Source organism: Sinocyclocheilus rhinocerous, unplaced genomic scaffold, assembly GCF_001515625.1.
Source record: "Sinocyclocheilus rhinocerous isolate Xijiao unplaced genomic scaffold, SAMN03320098_v1.1 scaffold1507, whole genome shotgun sequence".
Classification (NCBI taxonomy): domain Eukaryota; kingdom Metazoa; phylum Chordata; class Actinopteri; order Cypriniformes; family Cyprinidae; genus Sinocyclocheilus; species Sinocyclocheilus rhinocerous.
Genome location: NW_015659940.1, coordinates 324,544 through 333,819, shown reverse-complemented (window position 1 = coordinate 333,819; position 9,276 = coordinate 324,544). Strand labels below are relative to the sequence as shown.

Here is a 9,276-nt window from a genome sequence, read left to right as displayed (position 1 = left end):
TTTCCAAAACAAAGTTACTGGGTTAATCTTTTTCACGCTTCCTTGGTTGGTAGATGCATCTGGGACCTGATTATAGTACTTAAAACCTGGAAAAGTCAGATTTTCATGATATGTCACCTTTAAGTGTTATCTGACATTATCAAGATGAATTTGTTCTGACACAGTTTAACACAGTTTTACCATTTTCTAAACTATAGCGAATAAACTGTGATAGTGTGAGAAATGTTGAAGGTGTCCGAATAAATTTTGGGTTAACTGTATGTAATTAAAACATTACGTAATTGTGTGCAGAATCGGGTTGTGACGGTGAGTAAATTTTCCCACCGGTTAATCGACGTGTGACAACACCGGTAATACCGGTATCACCACGGGGGCGGGGGCGTTCCCTCTTTTCCTCGTTTTCCTTCTCTTTTAAATGGCTTGTAAAAGCGGCGTGCACATTTTACTTTCACTTTCAAATAGCGGCAATTCGGAGTAAAAGCAATTTTTAGTTTTTAGTTCGTTTGAATTTTCCCTCTTTTCCTCGCTTTCCTTCGCTTTTAAATAGCTTAAAAGCGCCGTCCGCATTTTACTTTCACGTTCGAATTAGCGGCAGTTAGGTGTCAATTGCTTGAATGCAACAACAAAATACAACGTCAAACTCACTTTAGCGTATATATAAAACATAGAACTTTTATTAACAAAACAAATAAAAATACACCATGCTATAGGGCAGGCTATGCCTAATATAAAATAACAAATAACTTGCATAAAGTTTAAATGTACAAAACTGGAAACAAGTAAACATGAATAATATATAACCAAATAAATAAGAAACGTAGAACGTTTATTAGCAAAACGAGTAAGAAAGCTTGGAGGCACGGCATACACCTTGATGTCAAATAAAATAAATGACAAAGTTTAAATAAAGTAAAAATCAGCAAACAGTGTGGAACCAATTAAATAAGAAACAAATGTTTAAAAAAACTTCCAAAATCACCTTAAATAAACGGAAAAAATCAACAGGTTTTTCAAAATCCAAAATATTGCCAAACAGGCGCTTTTGCATTCGTTTTCGAAACTAAATCATCCGCGATCGTCTTGTCTGTCTCACCTCACCCCACTCTTCTTGTCAGTCAGCTCGACTCAGTCCCCTCATTGGATAAATGAAATCTGATCTGTGATGCAACTGTCGTTCAACTGCATTGAGCAGCCGCGTTCAGTTTTTAATTGTAGTGTCTGTTCTTTTACTGAACTAAATGATTTTTATTACTATTTTATTACTACATTTATTACGATGGTGGGGGTCGGTGACGCGGTGGGCAAGTGACGTAACCGGTGTTGCGGCTTAACACCGGTATCACCGTCAGCACCGTCTATCGCGGCAAGCCTAGTGCAGAAGTGAAGGTGAGTAATCTTACCTGGCGCTGACATTACAGTAGCCAGTTTTAACAGTTTTACGCAATCTGGCTTTTGATTTTATTTTTTTATTTCTTTGCCGGGATTCAAACACATCCAAAATGTGTGCAGTATTAAGAGCGTTTACAGAAGTTCACGTTGGCCAAAACACACAAGGAAACATGTTGTGAAAAAAAAATTTGTCGGCAATCACAGACATTCACATTCAGACTTGATTAGATTTCTCAAAGGACCACTGAGTTTGCCAAAAAACAGTACACTGTTAGACATTTCTGTAAATTCTATAGTTATTTACTGTATATCACCCAGTATAATAATGCAGATTCTCTTTACAATAAATAACTGTAATTCTCTTTGCATCATGGGAATTTTCTGTGACGTCAAACATCACATACAGAGACTTACTGTATTTTTAAAATTGCTGTATACTACTGTATTTGCCACAACGACCTCTTTGGCACCATTCCATCAAGATTTTTTTCCCCCCTCATTTCTTACATTTAGATTGACAGGATTGGCCTTAAACCGTGTCTACAACACTTCAGCGGCTTGAGGCTGTCTACATTGGACGTGTTAAAGCAGCACTTGCAAAATGCAAATCTGCTTGTCCTTCCTGTCAGGAATAGCGCAAACACTTGGAGTGCTACTGTACATCAGAAAAATACTGGGCCATCAATTTACTGTCCGGCGTCCATTGTAGATATCACTGATTATAATGGGTCCTACTATATTGTCTTTTGTCACGTCGCTCGCATCCGAAGTAGACACGGAACCAGCACGGCAGCACCGCAGGTTTTGCCCGGAGATGGAACCCAGGAGTGGAAGAGTTCCGGAGAACATCTGTACTGCGTGTCGATACACCTTACGAGAGAATAAGACCAGCAAGCAAGGTAAAAATGTATGTACGAATGTCTGTTTTGTTTTTTTTGTCAGATTTTGCACACCAGTTTAACCTAGTAACATTTACTCGTCAACATGGAGGTAACAAACTTTTAAACAAACGTTTTATGCCTAGCTGTCTTTCTAGTTTTAGCATTAGTTTGTAATTTTGTATTTTTTTAAAATGGAAATTTAGATTTACTGCATTTTTTGTGTTTGTGTTTTAAAGGCAACTTGCAGTGAAGCATCATGAAAGACGTGGACAGGCCAGCCACGCTGAGACTGATAATTCTTGGTAAGAGAAGAACTTGCCTATGGTTTTGAGAGGTTTATGTATTCCATATGGGGTTTGCCTGTGTGTGTAATTTCTTCTTGTTTTTCAGGGAACACATTTCTTTCTGTAACACTGTGGATGGTGAGCAAAGGTGGTGGCCTATGTTTTGGAGCAGCATCTAGGTTTTGCAGATGCCTTATATGTATTCTTTGGCTGCTTATATTTTTTCCCCTTTATTTTTCTGTTGTCTAAAGATTCTTTATGAGGATAAATCCAGAGGATACAACATAATACACTGCAAAAAGTCCTAAGAAAGGAGAAATGGTGAAGATGCACTGTTCCAGTATTGGAAGACTGTGTATTTTGAAGTGTTATATATGCAATGTTTTAAATAAAGAATTTTACATTTTGTAATAATTGTATCTGTTTTAATTGTACGACGGCGTTTTAGTGCCAAGTTAAAAAAATTTAAAAAATCTAAGATTACGAGATTAAAGTCGTAATATTTCGAGAATAAAGTCGAAATACTACGAGAATAAAGTCGAAATGTTTCGAGAATAAAGTCGAAATGTTTCGAGAATAAAGATTAACGTTATAATATTTTGAGAGTATATTCTAGCCTTTTGCGCATGCAAATGGCCCGGATTGGGAGCACCGGGAGATATTCCAAAGTCTCAACTTTCAAAATCTGACAGTTTTATAGCGAAATACAAACAATATATTACAATGTGTTTTTTTCACGCTCTTTAATGTGGCGTGACAGATCGCTGTATTCGCTTCAGTTTAAGCAGCATGTGAGTCTTTCCGATTACAATGAGACATTATTTTCATTATAAATTAAGTTATACTGTTTTTTCATGCCTTCTGATGTTCCTTCACTTTTATATCTTGCTATAAACTTGAAATAAAGAAGAAAAACACATTTATAATTTGTATTTCGTGATAAAGCAGAATTAGAAAGCTGAGCTGTGTTATATTAAAAGCAACAAAGCACACAATTATTGCGTTTACTGGGTGGCTGGCGTGCTACAAATAATGAATGGAAGATGTTAAATACTGTGTCCAATCATTTACTGTATTATACCATGAATAAAACAGCTTGTGAATAGTCACTTACATGATTTGCTAATTAAAGAGCTTGAAAAACACATTATTGTAAGACACATAATTTGTGTTTCGCTATAAAACTGATTTTGAAAGCGGAGACTTATTTTAAAAGTAGGCCTACCAAAAGCACAAAGCTTATTGCTATTGGGTGGCTGGTGCACTACAAATAATGAATGCAATGGAAGACATTAAATATTATCTCCAAGCATACTGTCCCCGCGTGTATGACACATGGTATGATTTCTGCTAATAATCCCACATATATTTGTAGTGTATTAAAAAAGGGTTAAATAAGAGAGCTACAGCGCCCCCCAAAGGAATGTTGATTGGGAGTGTGAGCTGATGTTAAGATAAAAAGTTGTTGTCCAATCATTTACTGTATTATACCATGAATAAAACAGCTTGTGAATAGTCACTTACATGTTATAGCCTATAGGCTATCTCAGAAAAGAAAACAATATAACTTATGTTAACGAGTTCAACTTAATGATGTTCAACTTTTAGAACGTTTTATTAATTAAATAGGCTACATGTGAGGAATAAAAGTTTTGGACGCCACAGACGTTTTTGCGGAGTAGGTGGTGGCATTTTCACAAAGAAAACAGTAATTTAAAGAATTGGTTCACATGAATACAGCGATCTAATCATCAAAGAGCTTGAAAAACACATTATTGTAAGACACATAATTTCCCCAAAGGAATGTCGATTGGGTGTGTGAGCTGATGTTAAGATAAAAAGTTGTTCCTGTTCAGTCTGTTAATAAATATCATATTCTTGATATTAAGCTGTTTCCGCGAGTCCTTAAAATTGACTCTTCCTCATCCCAGTAAAATGATGTGGCCGCTCGGATGCAACAATATTCAAATCAATTCCAGTAGCCTGGCAACTTCTCCCAGTGCTCTCAATCCGGGCCATTTGCATGCGCATTAAAGGCTATACTCTCAAAATATTATAACTTTTTAATTTCTACAATTTAAATTCTCTAAACATTTCGACTTTATTCTCAAAACATTTTGACTTTATTCTCGTAATATTTCGACTTTATTCTCGTAGTAATTCGACTTTATTCTCGAAACATTTCGACTTTATTATCGAAATATTACGACTTTAATCTCATAATCTTAGATTTTTTATTTTTTTAACGTGGCACTAAAACACCGTCGTATAATTGAATGTCATTCGTACATATGATAAATATAAAATGATTTCCTAATGAAATCTATATTAAAATGAATGAATTACAGTAGTATACTGATGACTTTGATTTTTTACAGTAATTGCACTGTATTACATGAGTACAGTACCATGAAGTTACTGTAAAACTGAAATACAGTTATGATACTGTAAATCTTAATTACAGTAATTTACTGGCAACAGTGTTGAAATGTCTAACAGTGTAGGTAATTTGCTGGAATTATTACAGAGGTTGTGTGAGAAAAACAGACTTGGCAGATTCGGACGGATTAAAATCGCAAAGTACGTCTGAGAAACACAAGTTTCTCTAATGACCCCCTGGAAAACTAGTCCCATCCGAATAGGGTTTTAGTCTGTTTATTTGGCTTCAGAATATGTGTGTACAGTACATGTATATACTGCACTATGCATGAATGTAGTGTTGTCGACATGCAAGAGAAAAGACGATCCATGCAAAGCTTACAAAGCGTAATCTGCATTATGCCTCTGGCAGTCCAGTGAATGATTTCCAGTCTAATGTGAGCAAAGCGCAGCTCCATTTCTCCTGCAGAGTACAGCATGCTCTCACAGCATCGACACAATGGCCAGCTTATAGTCTGATTGCACTTTAGCATTTCCCACTGCTCTGCTAATTGCAGTGACTGCAGCGCTGGTGTTTGCTGCTGTTCTACTTCAACATTGTTAGGAATTCTGAACAGATGTCGGATAATATTTGGATTGTGCTGGATGCCTTGCTTATCTGTTACAATTTAGGCCTGTGAACATCAACAGGCTTGTTAAACTCAGTTGAGCGTTCATTTGTGTCCAGCTTCTTGCAACCTAAAAGCAGCCTTTTCGCAGTGTAATTTTGTTCACTATGCATTCGCTGAATAGTTCATAATAAGGCGTCTTTTTTAATCTTTTCAAGATCCTACCAGGTGGATTAGATAAAATGAACTAGATCCCGGCTACAGAAACCTGGGTCATTTTGTATGCCACAGCATATGTTTAGAAGGCCATTTCCTCACCTAAGAGTATGGAAGCATGAAGGCAAGGTTAATGTTTAACATCCTTAATGTGTTTTTTGTTAGGATAGACTGTGTTTCCGACAGCACAGGCCCATTAAACTTAACCAACACACCCAATGTGCCAACTTGGCATTTTTGTTAAAAAGATAAAGCCTAGCAGACTTTCCCACGTAGTGATCCATTCATGAAAATTATGAGCCCAGATTTTTCAGGCACTTTACTAAGGCTACACAACTAACTGAAATAAAGCCAACCTAGTCAAATGGCTTAGTGTGATTATCAAATTGCAAAGGATGTGGTTTAATTAGATATATGTGCTGTGTGTTTCAAAGTGAAGCATGGCACTGTGTTCTTACACGTGAGCAGCTTATTATCTACCAGTGTTTGCAGTGTTTTAGAGCGGCTCTGTTCACAGTAAATGCTGCTCCACACAAACTTCATCTCTGCATGTGCTCTGATTATGTCACTTTGACATGCATTTGGGAATGCAACATGCACCAACCAACCATCCTCCCATACTTGTAATGAGCAGCTCTTATCAACAAAAGAGAAGATTTAAGGGCACACTGCATCTTTCCATCAAAATAAAAGTTTGGTTTATTGTTTGAAAATGAAAAAAATTAAGACAGCCATACATATAAGTATTGTAATTTTACAGCTGTAATATAAAATAATAATTGTAATTGTAATTGTATTTATTTATTTATGTATTTATTCATATTAGTTTATTATTTATTTCACCCCCTCCCCCCAAATTGTGCAGCCCTGTTTCTTTGTCTGTGATAGAATTATGTTTTTTGTTTAATGCAGGACTAAATGAAGGATCTGCATTATTGACTGGGCCAAACAGTGTTCTGTATGTTCCATTGTAGTGACTGTAGCAGAGAAAGTCATATGTGTAGTCTGTAGAGACCAGATTTGGAACTGTTAGATAAAAACTTCCTCTGCTGCTCCGAAGGCTTCTTTCCTCAGATATTCATCTCTCTGTCTACATGTGATAGAATCGTGTTATATCCTGTAATGATGGTTTGTTGGCAAAATATAAAGCATCACAGCAATGCCAGCAAATCTGAGACTGTATGTTTATCTGAACTGAGTTCCATGTCATCAAATTGTTTGTTTGACCACTGAACCATTTTGCAGTCATACAGCATAGCTGGTCAGGCATATTCTTCTTCATAGTTGGATCTGTTGAGTTCACTGTTGCATTTTCTCAATGTTTGATCTAAATTGAGCAATTTTCTGCTTTTCATCAGGTCTAATGTTGGGGATTATTGTTAGATTGATTTAAGATTGTGAAACAAGCAAATGGCCATATTTGCAGTATCAGTGGCAAAGAAACAGCTTTGAAGTCACCTCAGATGTGTTTGAGGAGGGATGAAATGATGCCATCCCTTGAGGAAATGTGACACTTGTTCAAGCAGAGTTTTAACTGCCTTTGTTATCTGACCTTCTGACATAAATCTCTCAAGCGAAGTGTATTTTACAAAGAGTAAAATTACACACAGTCAGGAATTTGCAGTTTGCTAGTTTGTCAAGCATTTTTGAAAGCCCTGAGTCTATTCCTGTTATGTTTCTTTTCACACTGCTCGGAATTGATTCAGATTTAGAGAAGGTTTACTCCACAATGAAAGTTAAATGAAAGAATCATTCACTCACCTTCAGGTCATTCCAAACCTGTATAACTTTTTTGCCTGCATGAATAGAGGGACAGAAATATTTTAGGTTTCATTAAAAATAATTATATTTTTGTTTCAAAGATGAACATAAGTCTTATTTGGAATGGCATGAGGGTGAGTAAATGATGACAGTATTTTCATTTTTGGGTAAACTATCTCAAGTATATATACCATGGAGCAAGTGGTTTTTGATTAATTTAAAATTGGTTGACTTTAGTGTCCTGCTGAACTAAAACTGAATTGCTATTTTATATTGCATTACATTAATGAATAATATGAATAAAAACTTGCAAGAAGAACTAAGGATCATTAGGAAGTTACTTAACAATTACTTAAACTTGTTCTTTTAGAGCGTTTGCGAAGTAATTCAGACATCTGCTTTAGAATGCAGACATTCGAGAACCACTTAACTGAATATGGTACAGGATCTGAATATGAACCAGATTCATGCTAGTGCATTCATTGTTATTCAGTTGCTAAGGCAGGCTAGATGGTAGGTTGTTGCTAGGTGGTTGGTAGGCTGTTGACAAGTGGTTGCTAGTGTGTTCTGGATAGTTGCCAGATGGCTAAGGTGTTTTGGGTGGTTATGTTGCTTGGTGGTTGCTAGGGTGTTCTGGATGGTTTTTAGGTGGTTGCTAAAAGGTATTTTTGGATGGTTGCTGAGGTGTTCTGGGTGGTTGGTATGTCAATAGATGGTGGTTAGGGCGTTCTGGATGGTAGGTTGCTGCTAGGTGGTTGGTAGGTTGTCACTAAGTGGTTGCTAGGGTTTTCTGCATAGTTTTAAGATAGTTTCTAAGGTGTTGCGAGGGTGTTCTGGATAGCTAGGTGGTTAGGCAAGTATATGAGAAATATATCTATAGAAAGCTTGTAATGTCTAATTTTGCATTTCTCTGTAATTGCACGACCACAGATGTTTAATGTTCAAGATTCAAGTTCACCACTGTACAGCAGAGATGGCGAATCGGCATAGTCCGCTTCATCTTTGCAGCTGACACGGACTCAGAAAACACTAGTTTTTTTATAAATAATTAAAATACCTCCTTGCTATTTTTTTTTCCGACACATTCATAGTCATTACTTTTGGTGGTGCTTTGCGGCAAGATTTATGCATGTGCTTGAGCGTGGAATAGGCTATTAAAGGCAATTATAGGCTATTAAAGGCTCATTATTAAATTAATATTCAACATGCGATTAGTCGACTAATGGCTTAAATGAACGACTACTAGTCGACTAGAAAAAGTTTAGTCAGGGACAACCCTATTTTTTTCTTGGTGATTAGTACGTTTTCTTTCCTCACCAGTTTTGCCATCTGACATGCAAAAATCAAATAAAACAAAGATAATAATAATAATAAAAACACTCTACCCTACAAGCTTCATGATTTGAGGCATCATATATAGCCCCCCTAAAATGACTACTCAGCCCCCCTAAAATTTTGCGATTAGCTCCATAAACTGTACACGAATTTGTGATCGCCGCAATCCCATTTAAATTTCATATGAAAACTGAAGGCGATCGGCTCCTCCCCTTCTTTCAGCGCGTTCTTTTTCAATCCGCAGACCACAGTGGCGCAGAGCGAGAAACAATTAGCTCCATAAACTGTACACGAATTCGTGATCGCCGCAATCCCATTTAAATTTCATATGAAAACTGAAGGCAGACTTCGATCGGCTCCTCCCCTTCTTTCAGCGCGTTCTTTTTCAATCCGCAGACCGCAGCAGCGGCGCAGATCGAGAAA

General features: G+C 36.8%; 1 protein-coding gene across 3 annotated transcripts in view; it reads left to right on the top strand.

Annotated features, from left to right (window-relative positions):
* Positions 1-9,276, top strand: part of LOC107724568 (protein FAM49B-like) — an 81,618-nt gene that overhangs the window by 18,464 nt on the left and 53,878 nt on the right. The window lies entirely within an intron of this gene.